General features: G+C 44.3%; 1 long non-coding RNA gene across 2 annotated transcripts; it reads left to right on the forward strand.

Moving 5' to 3' along the window:
- Window positions 1–438: 438 nt before the first annotated feature.
- LOC137215932 (uncharacterized) lies at window positions 439–12,685 on the forward strand. 2 transcript variants are annotated; one of them, XR_010939494.1, is made up of 4 exons: window positions 439–674; window positions 11,302–11,434; window positions 11,607–11,682; window positions 12,131–12,685. It is a non-coding gene; the product is annotated as an uncharacterized lncRNA (long non-coding RNA). The 2 variants fall into 2 exon arrangements; XR_010939493.1 differs by having other exon boundaries at window positions 442–674; window positions 11,607–12,685.
- The last annotated feature ends 5,183 nt before the right edge of the window (window positions 12,686–17,868 follow it).

Raw genomic sequence — 17,868 nt, forward strand, 5'->3', positions numbered from 1 at the left:
ACCTCTCTGGACCTTAGATCCTTGTCTGTAAAAAGAGATGACAAGAAAAACTAGGTGGCAGCCTGCTGTCTGTCAGGATAGCAATAATGTATATAAAATTACAGACAGGGGCTTGCTTCTCTGGTGGTGCAGTGGTTGAGAGTCCGCCTGCCAGTGCAGGGGACATGGGTTCATGCCCCGGTCTGGGAAGATCCCACATGCCGCGGAGCGGCTGGGCCCATGAGCCATGGCTGCTGAGCCTGCGTGTCTGGAGCCTGTGCTCCGCAACGGGAGAGGCCACAACAGTGAGAGGCCTGCGTACCACAAAAAAAAAAAAAAAAAAAAAATTCCAGACAGTTACACTGATTGCTTCCAGTGATTCAAGCCCACTGGTATTCATGGCATTTACGTCCTTGGGTAGAGTCTCCTCCTAAACTGACTTTGGGCTCGTCCTTATGAATCGCTTGGCTCATGGGACCTGTGACACAGCAGAGGCTGGATAAGCACGCACACACTGGGGCTTACATTTTCAGAATCCAGATGCCCAGTAAAAAGAGAGGTCCCAGCTTCCCATCTACCTCCACCAAGTGAGACCTTCCAGCTCCAGGCAACCCGCCTGCCGAATGCAGCTTCTTGATCAAGCCCAGACAAGACCAGCAAAAGAACCACCCTGCCAAGCCACAAAATCATGAGAAGTAACAAATGTGTTTTTTTGTTTTGTTTGTTTTTCTTTTCCTTTTTTTTTTTTGTGGGTTCTTTTTGTGTGTGTGTTTTGTTTTTTATTTTTTAATATTTATTTATTTGGCTGCTTTGGGTCTTAGTTGCGGCACGTGGGATCTTTAGCTGTGGTATGAGTTGTGGCATGCATGTGGGATCTAGTTCTCTGACCAGGGATCAAACCTGGGGCCCCTGCATTGGAGCATGGAGTCTTAACCACTGGACCACCAGGGAAGTCCCTAAATGGTTTTGTTTTAAGCCACTAAGTTTTGGGATGGCTCGTTAAGCAGGAATACACAATGGATAAGTTAATTCCTACGACTAGGACCTGTTTTTACTCAGAAGACTTCTGATACCAAATATGTGAGGGTTTTCCCCACACCAATAAATTTTCCAACTCCCTGGACCCCAACTGCGTGTTTTATAATTTGATTCTGACACTAACTACCTGGGTTTAGCACACACCTGATGGGTTAAAGGCTCAGTCCCAAAGAATGCCCCCACTTCAGAGACCAACTGCAAGTCCAGGCCTCCCAAACTTCTGACCAACCATCTGTAAAGTTGGGGGGTGGGGTCCCACACCCCCTCCTCAGGCTCAATAATTTGCTAGAATGGCTCACAGAACTCAGGATACAACTCAGGAATGGCCAAATGGGAGATGCATTGGTAGCACACCCTCTTAGCATCTTGATGTGCTCACCAAGCTGGAAGTTCTCCAAACCCTGTAGTCTAAGGGTTTTATGGAGGTTTCATTATATAGGCATGATTGATTAAATCATTTGCCCTTGGTGATTAACTCAGTCTCCCCAGAGGTCCAACCTTCTAATCACAAGATTTGTTCCTCTGCCATTCGGCTATCTAGGAAAGAACAAGAGTTACCTCATTAGCATAAACTCAGATTTGGTTGAAAGAGTCTTGTTATGAATAACAAAAAACACTCCTCTCACACCTACCACTCAGAAAATTTCAAAGAATGTGTTATTTAATTTCTTTCCATTTGTAAATGTTCCAAATTTCCTTCTGTTATTGATTTACAATTTCATTCCATTGTGGTCAGAGAACACAAAGGTATATAGGTATTTTTAATGGTGTTCTTTATTTGTGTAGATTAGAGTTACTGTCTAGAGTCCTTTTATTTCAACTTGAGAACCTCCTTGAGCATTTCTTTTTTTTTATAGTAATCTTTTATTCATTTTTTTTTAATATTTATTTTTGGCTGTGTTGGGTCTTCGTTTCTGTGCAAGGGCTTTCTCTAGTTGCAGCAAGCAGGGGCCACTCTTCATCGCGGTGCGCGAGCCTCTTCACTATGGCGGCCTCTCTTGTTGCGGAGCACAGGCTCCAGACGCGCAGGCTCAGTAGCTGTGGCCCATGGGCCCAGCTGCTCTGCGGCATGTGGGATCCTCCCAGACCAGGGCTCGAACCCGCGTCCCCCGCATTAGAGGCAGATTCTCAACCACTGCGCCACCAGGGAAGCCCCTCCTTGAGCATTTCTTGTAATACAGGTTTGCTAACAATTCTCTTACTTAAAAAAATCTGTGAATGTCCTCATTTCACCTTCATTTTAAAGTATAGCTTTGCTGAGTATAGAATTCTTGGTTGACAGTCCTTTTTCTCCCCCAGGACTTTGAATATGTCACTCCACTGCCATCTGGTCTCCATGGTTTCTGATGAGAAATTGTCTGTTAATCTTACTGATGATTCTTTGAGATGAGCCACTTCTCTCTTGCTATGTTCAAGATTCTTTCTTTGTCTTTAGCTTTCAATTGTTGGATTATGTGTCTAGGTGTTGATCTCTTTGAGGTATCCCACTTGGAGTTTGCTTAGGTTCTTGGATGTATAGACACCCAAGGGACAGTTTTTATGAACTGCTTTTCCTCCTGTGTATAGGCCATACTTTTCTGTTTCTTTCAAATCATGTAATTTTTTGTCAAAAACTGGACATTTTAAAGAATATAATTAGCAATGCTGGAAATCAGATTCTCCCCTCCAAGGTTTTTGAATTTGTTTTTTCCTCTCTCTTTCTGTTTTGCTATTTGTTTGCTTAGTGACTTTCCTGAACTAATTATGTAGAGTTTGTAATTTTTTGGTCATGTGTGGCCGCTGAATTCTTTGTTCATTTAGCTTAGTGGTCAGCTAGTGATTGCATAGATATTTTCTTAAACTCCCTGAACCAGTACATCTCCCAGCTTTGCTGAGCGTTTCTATGTGCATGTTGGGGTCACAATCAATGCTCCAGCAGTTTACAACTCTGCCTCATTTCCTGCCTGCGCAGAGCCTCAAGTTCAGCCAGAGCGAGAGATTAGGGTCTTTTCCGCTGTCTCCTGGGCATGTGCACAGCCCTGCACATGCCTCTGGACTTTTAGATTTTTATTAGTATGTCAGAGCTTTTAAAATTTTCTTATGGACATCTCATTTTACAGCTTTTCCTTTTAAGATTTTGGTCAGCCTTTTGTTTCTTCCAACTGTTATTGCCACTTCAAGCAGCTGTGATATTAAACAATTGCTGTTGATTGCTTTTTTGTTTTGGGGGGTTTCTTTTGGCTGCATTGGGTCTTCCTTGCTGTGTGCAGGTTTTCTCTAGTTGTGGCGAGCGGGGGCTACTCTTCGTTGCGGTGCACAGGCTTCTCATTGTGGTGGCTGCTCTTGTTGCGGAGCACGGGCTCTAGGCACGCAGGCTTCAGTAGTTGGGGCTCACTGGCTCTAGAGCACAGGCTCAGTAGCTGTGGCGCACAGGCTTAGCTGCTCTGCGGCTTGTGGGATCTTCCCAGACCAGGGCTTGAACCCGTGTCCCCTGCATTGGCAGGCAGATTCTTAACCACTGTGCCACCAGGGATGTCCCCTGCTGATTGTTTTTGACAAATGCCCCTGGAAAAATCTGTTCACATTTAGTGAGCTCTGAATTGGTGAACTAAAGACAAGCCCTGAATTTGGTGGTTTCCAGGGAGCTACCAGAGAAGTCAAATAAAGACAATTCTCTGGGAATGGGGATTTAAGAGACCTCTAAACTCCTTGTGCCCCCTCCACTTGCTGTTATGCTGCTGGTTTTCACAACTACAATAGTTACAAAGTTCTTGGTTTTCAAGACTATTACAAAGCTAGAAATAAGGAATGGAAATTGAGCAAGTTAAAAATGCCATAAAGTTCATTGCTCTTACCAATATTCAGTTGTTTTTCTTGAATAAATGCTCTTAGGATTGTTGCAAGATTTTATTTAATTTCCAAACTTGTGACAAAGTTGATTTTGAAAGAATTTTTTTAGTGTTCTCATTGCCTTTATGGAAGAGTGGATTTTCAAAGTCCTTACTCCACCATCCCAAAAGCTGACTGCCACTCTACCACTTTTTATAACCTAGCGTCATAAATCAAGTAGCATCATTTTGTTGAGGCAGTCACAGAGGTGTGCCCAATTTCAAGTGAGAGGCAATAGATTCTATCACTTGATAGGACAGCGTCAAGTCTCTGGAAGAGCATGTGGGAAAAGAAATGGGCCATTTTTGGAAAATATAATCTGCTACATTTACTATTTTGGAAAAATCAAGCCACCAATGGCAGTTCTGCTTGTACTATCCAAGTTACCAGTTCAACAGACTAGAGTCAGTTTACATTTGTGCTATCACATATATGGAGATGATTTTTCTAAGCCACTAATCAAGTCTTCTGGATTTGTAATGGCCATGAATTTTTATATTAAACTACTGTTCAGGGCTTCCCTGGTGGTGCAGTTGTTGAGAGTCCGCCTGCCGATGCAGGGGACACGGGTTCATGCCCCGGTCCGGGAAGATCCCACATACCGCGGAGTGGCTAGGCCCATGAGCCGTGGCCACTGAGCCTGCGCGTCTGGAGCCTGTGCTCCTCAACGGGAGAGGCCACAACAGTGAGAGGCCCACGTACCAAAAAAAGCAAAAGACAAAAAACAAAAACCTACTGTTCATATTTTTCCTTTTATTTATTTTATGTTATAATTAATACATTCTATTATTATTCTGAATTAAGTTGATTATTAAATTTAAAACTTTGTTATTGCGGTATCACTTATATATGGTAAAGTGCACAAATCATCAGTGTACAGCTCAGTAAATTTTTTTAAGCAATTGTACTCACTTATTATTTCTCACAGTTTCTATTAGTCAAGAATTCAGAAAAGTACCAATGGCATTTTTCACAGAAAGAGAGAAAACAATCCTAAAATTTGAATGGAACCATAAAAAAACCCTGAATAGCCAAAGCAATCTTGAGAAAGAAGAACAAACCTGGAGTCATCATGCTCCATGATTTAAAACTATATTACAAAGCTATAGTAATTAAAACAGTATGGTGGGACTTCCTTGGTGGTGCAGTGGTTGAGAATCCGTCTGCCAATGCAGGGGACATGGGTTTGAGCCCTGGTCCGGGAAGATCCCACATGCCGCAGAGCAACTAAGCCCGTGTGCCACAACTACTGAGCCTGCGCTCTAGAGCCTGCGAGCCACAACTACTGAGCCCACATGCTGCAACTACTGAAGCCCACGTGCCTAGAGCCTGTGCTCCGCAACAAGAGAAGCCATCACAATGAAAAGCCCACACACCACAACAAAGAGCAGCCCCCGCTTGCTGCAATTAGAGAAAGCCCATGTGCAGCAATGAAGACCGAACACAGCCAAAAATAAAATACATAAATTTATATAAAAATAAATAAATAAATAAACAAAACAGTATGGTATTGGCATAAAAACAGACATATAGATCAATGGAACAGAATAGAGAGCCCAGAAATAAATCTACACTGGTATTGTAAATTAATTTATGATAAAAGATACAAGAATAGACAATGAGGAAAGGAAGGTCTCTTTAATAACTGGTGTTGGGAAAATTGGACAGCCACATGCAAAAGAATGAAACTAGAGCATTATCTTATACTATGCAAAAAATTAACTCAAAATGAATTAAAGACTTGAATGTAAAATTTGAAAAAAATCTTAGAGGAAAACATAGACAGTAAGCTCCTTGACATAGGTCTTGGCAATGATTTTTTTAATCTGATGTCCAAAGCAAAAGAAACAAAAGCAAAAATAAGTGGGACTACACCAAACTAAACATTTTCTGCACAGCAAAGGAAACCATCAACAAAATGAAAAGGCAACATACTGAATGAGAGAAAATGTTTGCAAATCATATATCTGATAAGGGGCTAACGTCCAAAATATATAAAGAATTCATACAACTCAATAGCAAAAAATAAACAGTCTGATTTAAAAATAAGCAGAAGACCTGAAAAGACATTTCTCCAAAAAATACATACAGATGGCCAACAGGAACATGAGAAATGCTCTACATCATTAATCATCAGGGAAACATAAATCAAAACCACAATGAGATATCACCTCACACATTTTAGAATGGCTATTACCTAAAAGACTTGAAATAGCAATTGTTGGCTAGGATGTGGAGAAAAGGGAACCTTTGTGTACCGTTGGTGAGGATGTAAATTGGTGCAGCCACTATGAAAATAATATGGAGTTTCCTCAAAAAAATTAAAACTAGAACTACCATATAATCCAGCAATTCCACTTCTGAGTATGTATCCAAAGAAAATGAAAACAGTAACCCTTTCTTTCTCTTCCTTCCTTCCTTCCTTCCTTCTTTCCTTCCTATTCAGCTTTGTTGAGGTATAATTGGTATACAAAACACTGAACATAATGTATACAGTTTGGTGAGAGGATTCACTTTCACTGTGGCTCATACTTTGAGCTAAGATGGTGTTGACTGGCAGCTGGGAGCCCCAGTTCTTCTCTCTATGGACCTCTCCATGGGGCTGCTTGAGCATCCTCACAACATGGTGGATGGATCTCCCAGAGATCCAGGAGACCAAAGTGGAATCTGCAATACCATTTATGATCTAGCCTTGAAAGCCACATGATGTCATTTTCACCATATTGCACTGGCCCCACAGGACCAGCTGTGATTCACTATGGGAGGGGACCACATAAGGGCATGAATACCAGGGGACTAGGATTCCTGGGGGATGGCTACCACATTGCTGCATTGATGGGTTCAATTCCTGGTTCCACAATTGTGCCAGTGCCACATCACCTCTTAACTTCCTGAGTCTTGAGTGTTGCATTGGTATTTTTCAACAGTCACCCCTGGCTCCTCAGGGCTGGGCCTTCCTAAGTGTCTTTAAGAGTTCTGAGAGCAGTGTTTATTATTAGCAAAGCACTGACCCCCATCACTGAGCTAACTCCAAGGCTCATCTGCTTGCTTCTCTAGAGGTTTTTTAATAGACAGAAATGTGTTAATGGCCTAGTACATCATCTGTCTGCTACAGTTTTGACAGGCAACATGGAAATGTGATTTTTTTTAAAGAAAAAATAGTATTTTGATTTTATTCTTAAATAACCACAATTACTTGCTAATGGTATGTGTGTGTCTATTGGGCACTGCACAGTCTCTCAAACCACAGAAACAAATTCAACACTTCCATCTATGTTTCCTGTTCCATGTTGACTTTTGCACAGTATTTTTTATTTTTAAAATTTTAGTTATTTATTCATTCATTTATTTATTTTTGGCCACACTGCACAGCTTGCAAGATCTTGGTTCCCTGACCAGGGATTGAACCTGGGCCCACAGCAGTGAAAACGCCAAATCCTAACCACTGGACTGCCAGGGAATTCCCTTTATTTATTTTTAAAATATTTATTTATTTATTTGGCTGTGCCGAGTCTTAGTTGCGGCATGCGGGATCTTCGTTGCAGCACGTGGGCTCTTTAGTTGTGGCATGCAAACTCTTAGTTGTGGCATGTGGGATCTAGTTCCTGGACCAGGGGTCGAACCCAGGCCCCCTGCATTGGGAGCTCAGAGTCTTAGCCACTGGACCACCAGGGAAGTCCCTCCCTTTATTTTTAAATAAAAGAAAAAAACAGATGAACACTTTGTTTTCAATATTGTACCAGTACTAACAATACCTCAAAGAATGTCTCGTACATATATTCTTATTCATGTGTGAGAGTAGAACTGCTGGCTCCCAGGGCATCTACATTGCCAGTCTTAGCAGGTAACACTGAACTGTCCTCCACAGCCATTGTACTAATTTATGCCCCTAGCAGCACTGAAGAATTTCCCTTTTCTCCACATCCTTGATGAAATGAATATTATTAAACTCCATTTCTGCCAATCTGATGGGTGTGAAATGCACCTCGTTTTTTAAAAATTATGGCAAAATACACATTTAAAACTTTACCTGGATCTCGCTTTTAATTTAAATTTTAATACAGATAATTATAGATTCATATAAATTTGTAAAAAATAATACAGAGAGATCCCTTGTTCAGTGAATGTTTATATATGAATACAGTAATGTAACTACCACCCAAATCAATATATAGAATATTTCCAACAACCCAGAAGGCTCCCTTGTGTCCTCGCCCATCAATACTCCATCAAAGGCAAGTTAGAGTGGTTTACATCTTTATTTCATGATAAGAATATAGTGTATTCATTATAAAAAGGGGGAGTTGTATCCGGTGAGGTTGAGAACCATTGTGTCTAGAAGGACTTCCTATAGCTAGTGGGTTAGAGATAGCGGGAGATGCCCCTCCCATCCTTTACTTATTCCCATTGCCTGTCCTAGACTGTTGTCACTGGCACTGTGCCCGGTAAGCACCATGTTAAAATGCAACGTTGAAGTGGTTTTTGACAATAATTGATGACGGCCTTGGAACCCCACCCTATCCCCACCACGACCACAATGCTGTTCCGCATTCACGCAGCTTTTGTGTTTCTACTGGGAAAGGAGACAGAAGAGGCGCATGGTGGCCTGCGGAGGCCACCTCTGAGCACCAAACAGCAGGCAGTCACCATGTGATAACACAGGGCGGCACACAGGCTGTCTGCGGCCCAGGACCAGCCACCCTGTGTTCTCTATATTGTGGTGTAGCAGTGGTTGGTCACTCTTGGTTAAAGAGAGAAGAGGTAACTATGGCTACAGAGAGAAGACTTTCTGGGAGTGAAAATGTAGAATTATGCACAGGGAGTTCTGCTGGACACCTTGTGTTGATTTTCTCATTTAATTCTCACAACTATAAAGCAGGTGTTACTATTCCCTTTCTCTGGGTAAAAGAAGAGCAGTTATTCTGAAATCAGGCAGACGGGGATTTGCATCCTAGCTCTGCCAGTTAACTAGCCGTGCCTGTGACCTCAGCCGAGCCAGCCACCTTCCCCGAGACATGGCTCATTCACAACTCACCGAGTCGTCTCCCATCTCAAACTGGATAACAAATGTGAGGGGTTTTTACTCCATGAAGTGACTATATGTAATGTTATTAATCATTTATAAATATCTAAAACACAGCTTGCTAGAGGCCTAGCAAGGGCATTTTGGGTTCTGGACTCAATATGTGAGCAGAATCCCTGGATCCAGAAAGGAAAGAAGCCTCCAGAGTGAGAAGCAACATGGGGCAAACCTGTCCTCACCAACACAACCTAAATGTGAAAAGAAACTCTCTGCCGAGCAGAGCTGCCCCACCGGCAACCCCACCTTGGTGGCCCGTCGCCACTGGCTGATGAGAAAGGCTGCCGCTAATTAGCATACTAACACTCCAGGCTTAGCTACACTTGGGGGGCCTGGTGCCCCCTTCCTCTGTGGATTCACCTGTCCAGCCCTGACTAGGTGTCCCTGATGGGGAGAGAGCATGTATGCAGTAGAAATATCTTCAGAGCCAAACAGGATGAAATGGTGAAATGAGCTTCCTCATCTCTGTCCATGACTCCCCTTCCCTTCCACTCTGCCCGCTCCCCCTGCTTGCTCTCTGGTGGCCCCGGGGCTCTCGAGTCAGAGGAGAATGTCCAAACTCACTTTACATGAGAGGATTTTGGTCTCATCCCCTCAAGGACCTGCTCACTCTCCATTGGTTGGTTCATGTCACTCTTCCCTCTGTGCCCTCAGAGCCTTCTCTTAATTACAGTGCATTCTTCTTTCCCATGACCTAAAGCAGCTAGCCCTTAACCAGGGCCTCAAACTTTCACGTTAGCCCTTTGAGTTCACTGATAAAGGCACTCCCTCTGGGCACATGTAGCCCATTTGCTGTGGGACGTGCCTAGCGAAGCATCAACTGGATTTCAGCTTAAGCTCCTTCCCTTACTGGCATGTTTGGGCAGTGCACAACTTGTACAACCGTATGGGGAAGCCCTGTCATCAGCTGCTGTGTTTTACTCATCTCTGCATTTCACACTGCCTACCATTCTGCTTGATCTCAGTGAACATTTGTTGACTGAATACGTGCATAAATTGACGACCTACTGAGTACCACTACTAGGCTTTGCCGGTCCACTCACTCTCTTACTCTCACAAGCATGGTTTTGAACCCTCTCTACTCTCCTCAGATTTCTTCACTCAGGAGGCGATCTTGCTCCTACTATACAGAGAAATAGAAAGGGTTGAGACAGCAATTGCTCCCTCTTCTTCCTAATACCAGATGAAAGCCTGCCTTTTCTTCTCTGTGTTCTCTTGTTATGGCAGGGATGCCGTCCCTCCTACAAAAGCAAAGTCCTTCATTCCTGCCTTGAATCTTGGCCAAGAGTCCTTCGGAGGAACATAAAACTGTCCATTATCCCTTCTCTCTCCTGTTCTCAACCTCTGGCTTCTGGATCCTTCCTATTGATTCCATAACATACACAAGTCTTTTCCAACAAGAACAAAGCAACATACACACACGCACACACACATACACACACCCTTACCATCTTATCTCCGCTCACTGTCTCGTGAATGAGACAGTGAGGTCAAGTACTGTACACTGGCTGCCTGGAGCCCACCCACATACAGCGACAGAAAGTTTGGGACCTGACCTTGGCTCCTAGACTGGGAAGTACCCCCCAAGCATCTGTTCTGCCAGGTAAAGTCCAAGTTCCTTAGTTTGGAGTGAGAAACTTACCACAATCTTATTCTACTCTGTTTTCCCAGTTTCTCTCCTGGCTTCCTTCCCCACACACATACCCGCACCTAATAACCAACGTACCAATAGAGCTGGCCTTGCCATGACTACAGGCCTCTACAGATGCTAGTCACATTCTAGAATGTTCTTCCTCCTTTCCCACCTGGCCAGCCTCAAGAAGCCGACTCAAATGTCATATTCTCATGAGTAAAAAATAAACTGGATTCTAAGTTGCATTTCACTGAGCTTTATCAACTCAGTTGTCATTGTGATAAGATTTTATCATCTCTGATGGGCAGTAATAGATGTCTCACAAATATGAAATGTGCATAGTAAATTGCTATTAGTCACCACCAATTTCTATGAACCGGCATCCCTAAACCCTGACAGTGCAATTACCATTGACAGCAATGTAGAAGACACAAAAATTGTTTCTCGAATCCATTAAAAGTAAAGTTAGGTTGTATGCAAAAAAGAGATGCTTTCTGACCAGACTGGTGGTTGCAACTCATTGCTAGCTGGGCACGCTGCCGCCTAGATAAAGACTACACTTCCCAGCCTTCCTTGCAGCTAGATGTGGCCACATGACTAGGTCCCTGCCCTGGAATGTGAATCAAAGGGTAGGTGCAGCTTCTGTGTTTCCTGCTTAAAAGGAAATTGCCTGCCCTCCTCTTTTTCTCTTCCCCTTTCCCAGGCTGAAGCTTGGATATGGTCATGACCCAGCTTTGACAGTGCAACTAAGGACAACATCCTACGGATGATGACGCACAACGAGATGGGAAGCGGCCAGATCCCCAGCTGACCAGTCTGGACCACTCTGGTTTCTGGTGTGAGAAATAAATAAATTTAATTTTCTTTAAGCCACTGTGTGTGTGTACGTGAGTGTAGATAGATGTCTCTTTAACATAGCAGCTTAGCCCTAAACTGTTTTCCTAGGTGGGGTAGGCAGTGAGCTTCTCCAGAGCAGAGATGAAATCTCTGTTATCTTTTTATTTCCAGGTCCCAGAAAAGCACCTGATAAAAAAACAAGTGTTCAATAAGCCTTTCCTGATTGATTGAATGGGTGCCTGAATTGGTAAGAACTAAAGCCATAAAAAGTGAATTGGATTAAATCTGAAGGGCCTGGGGTGTCCTGGATAGGAATTTGGACTTTACACTGCCCACATTAAGGCTCCATGGAAAGTTTTCAAATAGAGAGAATGAACTTTGCGTTTTCTGGCTGCTCAGAATCGTGTTAGCTGGCGACGCCTGCTGGCCATTTGGAACACTGCAGCCTAGCGCAGGCTGTGACTCCAGGGAAGAAGAGATGAAGCAGTTGTTAAATACTGAAAGTTACAAATTAGAGGGCTAACACCTTGTGATAAATAACCTTTTGGAACTACTCTGGACCATTCAGTGTGATGGGTGCTGTAGTGGGGATGGAGCAAACTTTAGACATGGTTCCTGGTGTGGAAATTTTAGGTTTCTTTTTTTAGCGTTTCTGTCCCTTGCTCTTAAGTTTATAAAAAATGCCTCTTCAACAGCTGGCCCAGCTGACACAACAGCTGGCCCAGACAGAGCAACACCTGAACAGTCTGATGGCCCAGCTGGACCCCCTTTTTGAGCGTGTGACTACCCTGGCTGGAGCCCAGCAGGAGTTTCTGCACATTGAAGCTGCAGAACGTGCACCAGCTGCTACAAGAGAGCAAGACAAAACAAGGGTGTGGAAGTTCCGGAACCAGAGGCCAGCATACTCTTTCCTAAGGTCTTATGTATAGAGGAGGGCGAGGAAGGGGCTGGTGACAGTCAGACCCCAGAGGACCCCCTAACCTGGAGCACAGGGACAAGAAACCTAGCAACACCCAGGGAAATGGTGCGGGGGGCTAAGAAGCAAATGCAGGAAGGCAGCAGCAAGGGCCCTGTCACAGCCCCCAACTGGGAAGGAGAGACAACAGCTGACGGTTTAGTAAAACAATCTGTTCTTATGAGAAAAAAAAAAAAAAGCCTCTTGCACCCTCTGCTTCCTTCTGTAATTCTTTCTTGTCCATTTGCATCGACTTACGCTTTTCTCATTTCTACCAAAGGAGTAAGTTATTTGAGCCAACTTGTGATTTTGATTTAAAAAAAAAAAAAAGAACCACAACCAAACCAAAAACCGCACACTCTGTGCACCACAACGAAGAGCAGCCCAGCTCACCGCAACTAGAGGAAGCCCGCGTGCAGCGGCGGAGACCCAACGCGGCCAAAACAAACAAGCAAGCAAACAAGACCCCCCACTGTCGTAAGAGATGAGCCATTTTCTCGGATGAGACGGTACACCGAGGTCTTTGGCTGGACCCGCTGGCGAGATTTTTCTCCGTTCTCAGTGTTGAGAGAATATGTTCTATTCCTAAAAACCAGTTAGATTGCACCTAAAGACGCTGTGCAGTCCCTGCAATGATCCTTTGCCCTTTAACTTCGGCCTCCGGAAAGAGACTTAGAGAAACTTTCTGGCCCCCTTTTAGCAACTGGATAAGACTATGCTTTTCTCTGTGCCAATATCATACCTGAGTTTTAAAAATCTTCTTTACGTTTTTGTAAGCCACTACAGATCTCTAACACAACATATGACTAACCATCGTTATGACTGGCCCAGATAAAAAGCGTCTAGGAAACCACAGGACCGGAGAGATGAAGGAGGAGGGCCTTAGGAGAGGGTCTGTACCTGGAGGGGTGGGGGGAGGAGGGCAAGGTTAAGCCTTGAAGGGAAGATGGTACATGGTAGGCTCTCCCCATTCCTAGCAATTCTCTCACACTTTCCTTATAACTCTTGTCCTGGCTACTGCAGATGACAAAAGAGCCGGTGTCTGAGATGATTTTTAAAATACTTGATGAACTGGTAACTAGCCACTCCCATCCTCCGCCCCGAGTGGGCAGGTCTAACCGGGGCACCTGCGTCCTCCCCAGGTTGCCGTCCGGATGCCCAGCAGTACTGGAGGCAAGAGGGTGGCCTTCCCTGAGCGGACTGTGCAGAGCTGCTTTTTGTGGGTTGGTTGTTGTTTGTTTGCGTCGGGGGAGCTCATGTAGGAGTTAAGTGAATTAAGCTACAAAGAGCTGGCGGCTCCAGCAGAAAGGGGCCTTAGTTTTCTGCCAGCAAAGTGTTGCAATCTGTTTTGACGGCCGTGCATCTCTGTGCACGGAAAAGGTGCTTTTCCTTGCTTCCAGCTGCTAGAAAAAGGAGGGGAAGGAGCTGTCGGCCCTCGTTCCCGAGGCCAGGCTTTCAGACCTGGGCGGGAAGCAAGGCCAGGATAAGTCCTCCAGGTCTATGTCCCGCTCCTTTTGCGTCCTCCCAGACCGTTCCTGGGCCGGGCTCGCTGGGGTCCGAGGCTGCCCCACCAGCTCGGCCAGGCCTTCAGCTCATCACTGGCTCTGTGACCCCAACACCGGGCCACATCCCTCACCTCCCTCCCCACGGCGGCGAGAGGCTCCCTACTTTGGGCTGGCAGCCCCCTGATGCAGAAGACTGGCAGAATCGACTCTAAAGATTCAGAGTGACCGGTAATGAGAACGATGGACTTCTGCCTAGAGCAAAGTGTCTATCTCTGCCCTGAGGCCTAGCGAGCAGTGGGGCTGGGGGGACAGCTGGGGGCTTGGGGTCGGGGAGGAGGCCCCTTGAGCCTTCCAAGGGCTCAGCGCAATGAGGCTGCAGAGCTGGGAAGGCTGTGGATTTGCATCTGAAGCTAGCATTGCCCCGGGTGGGCCTCCATAGCCCCTAGCTACCTCACCCCATGGACACTCAGAGGGTCGGGAAGGTGTAGGAGAGAATCAGGCCTGAGTGGGGGGCTTCTGGGTCCGGGCCTGGCGAGCAACCACTACTCCTCTCCTGAAGTCCTTACCCACATTAACTCCGAGGTAAGAAACGTGCATCGTTGTGTTAAGACAGTTTCGAAGTTACACAGCGGTTGATGACCAACACGTAAAATGAAGCTGGGACCTTCAGAGGACACGAAGGTGCCTCTCGGCAGGAGTGGCCCGCCTTCCTGCGGCGAACCACAGGAACCTTCTCTCCTGCCCACAAAGCTCCCTCTCCCTCTGCGTCTTCATTCACAGCAGCCCAGGGAGAGACTGAGATGTATTTCCTCCTGCCATTCTGACCCCATAGGTGTAGGAAAAGTCGTCGAGCTCCTTCAAGACTCTGCGCTCCAGCACCACCCCTACCCCAGCCCTTCAGGAGGAACTTATTCCTCACCACACACCCACCTCAGGACCTCCTGGCAGCTCCTAGCCCCATAAAGACAGTCACTCCCTGGACCCCTGAGAGGTCCCCAGGTCTGCACATTGAAAAGTTGGTGACAACATCCCGCTCACATTTTCCCCGCCAACCTTGAGCCTCAGCCTCTTATCTGAGGAGAATCTCTCCATCAGCAATCAGTTTTTTACGACACCACTCTTTTAAAGGAGGTTTCATAAAAATATTTTCTTTATGAGAGTAATATAAGCTCAATTTCGAAAAAGTGGAGAATCCACAGAGCGATCACGGTTAAGGTGTGCGTGTGCCGTCAAAGCACATTCACTGTAAATAATGTATAAACAACGAAGCGCTGAAGTAATTTATCTTGCTGTGGCCAAAGCTTTGAAATGAAACGGTTTGCAACTGGAGGCCTTGTGTATTGATATTTAAGGCATATTCTGGCAGACAGCTACTTATATCTTCTAGAAAAATAATGGATGCAGATATAAGGGAGGAAAGGGATTTTTGTGGGCCTCTTTCTGTCTGCCCAGAAAGAAATAGCCATCAGGTGGGGAGGATGGTGGAGAAAGGAAATGACACAAAACACCTGTGTTTCAATTCGAACTTTGCTCAATGCCTGACACCTGTGATCTCTGTGGATCTCCCCCCCCACCACCAAATACCTCACTGCCCCTCACAGCGAGAGCCACTGTCCCTTCCCCCCACTCGAGTGCCAGAGCTCTGCCCATACCCGTGGCCCTCTGAGGCCACAGCTTCCTGTAATTAGTTTGCAAGCACTGCCGTAACAAACACCAGCACCTGGGTGGTTAAAACAACAGAAATTTACTCTCTTACCGTTGTGGAGACTAGAAGTCCCAAATGAAGGTGTCAGCAGGGTTCGTTCCTTCATGGGGGCTCCGGGGAGCATCTGTCCAGGCCTCTCTCCCAGCGGCTGCCAGCAGTCCCTGGCGTTCCTTGGCTCGTAGACGCATCCCTCCAATCTGTCTCCGCCCTCACGTGGCATTCTCCTCTCTGTGTATCTTTGTCTTCACGTGGCTTTCTTACAAGGACGACAGTGATTGGATTTAGGGCACACCTGATTCTAGTATGACCTCATCTTATCAAATTGCATCTGCAAAGACCCTGCTTTGAAATGAGGTCTTGTTCTGGGGTTCCAGGTGGATCTGAATTTGGGAGGGATGCTCTTCAATCCCATACATTAATGCCCAAACAGTCCACATTATAGTCATCAGCCATGACAGTGCCTGGGTTATCCCCAGTGGATTATAAATTGTGAGAAATAAAGGAAAAAGAAGAGATTGTGAAAAAGAAAGTCTTGAAACACGAACTCTGCTGAAACATGTTGGACTAAACAAGTTTTCTGAAGGTCCCAGGAGAGTCTGGATGAAGATTTTGCTGTCTTCCTTGTTGCTTGGAGAAAGCAGGGAGCAGTTCTTTGCAGGAGGAAATCTAAAACATGGGTAATGAAAGCAAATCTCCTGGAAACATAAGGGCTGGATCACAGCTACCTTAGGCAAGAAAACAGTGCAATGAATGTCACACAACCTATAAAATTGTCTTTAAGAAGAGTTCTTAAGGACATGGGAAAATGCTCATGCTGTAACGCTAAACAACAAAGCCAGGATCCAGAACTGCACTGCGGCGTGAGCTCGACTGTGCAATAAAGAGGAAGTACTTCCAGAAAATAAGGCTGGTGCCAACCGTGAGGTGAGGAGATGGAAGCAGGGAGCTATTGCCTTTTGTTTTACACACTTCCATGTTGTCCGAATTTTTTTTCCCAAAACATGGATGAAAATGATCAAAAGGTACAGACTTCCAGCTATATGATAAATAAGTACTAGGGATGTAATGTAGTATATGATTAATATAATTAACCCTGCTGTATGTTATATATGAAAGTTGTTCTATATGAACATTGTTAGGAGAGTACATCCTGAGTTCTCATCACAAGGAAAAAATATTTTCTTTTTCTTTTGTATCTATATGAGTTGATGGATGTTCACTAAACTTACTGTGATAATTATTTCATGACATATGTAAGTCAAATCATTATGCTGTACACCTTAAACTTTTATAGTGCTGAATGTCAATTATATCTCAGTAAAACTGGAAGAAAAAAATAAACTTTAAGTTTGAAAATAGGTTCAGATTTACAGAAAAGCTACAAAGATAATGCAGAGAGTTCCCATATGTCAAGTACCCAGTTTCCTCTATTGTTAACTTATTTGTCACAATTAACCATTTTTATTAATGAACGTCCATTCCTTTATGGGATTTTTAAAGTTTTTAATCTAATGTCATTTTCCTTTTCCAGGAGCCCATCCAGGACACCGCATTACGTTTAATGATCGTGTCTCCCTAGGCTCCTCTAGACTGTTAGGCTAGGCTTTCCTTATTTTTGATGATCTTGACGGTTTTGAGGAGTCCTGGTCAGATGTTCTGTAGAGCGTCCCTCAGTTTGGGTTTGTCTGAAGTCTACCCTCATGACTAGACTGAGGTTATGAATTTTGGGGGAAAAGACCACAAAAGTTAAGTGCCATTCTCATCACATCATATCAAGAGATATATTACTTTAAAAAAAAGTATTTTTTATTTATATAAAAATAAAATAAAAAAATATTTATTTATTTATTTTTATATATTTTTTAATTTATATAAAAATGAAATAAAATTATTTTTATTTATTTTTATTTTATTTTTTAATTTATTATTTGTTGCTTGGCTTTTATTTTGGCTGCCCCACACGGCTTGCAGGATCTTCGTTCCCTGACCAAGGACTGAACCTGGGCCACGGCAGTGAGAGTGCCCAATCCTAACCACTAGACTGCCAGGGAACTCCCTGTATTACTTTCTGAATGAAACATACAATAAAATATATTTTAAATAAGGATTATGCTAGAAAAATAGCGGTGTCTGACTCTGAGCGTAGATCATGAGGGTTTTCTTAATATCTTTCTTTATAGTTCTCTATAAGAAGCATAAAATCTATTTTATAATTAGAAAAAGGACAACAACAACAACAAATCCAACTGTAAATACACAGGAAGGGCG

Source organism: Pseudorca crassidens, chromosome 21, assembly GCF_039906515.1.
Source record: "Pseudorca crassidens isolate mPseCra1 chromosome 21, mPseCra1.hap1, whole genome shotgun sequence".
Taxonomy (NCBI): Eukaryota; Metazoa; Chordata; class Mammalia; order Artiodactyla; family Delphinidae; genus Pseudorca; species Pseudorca crassidens.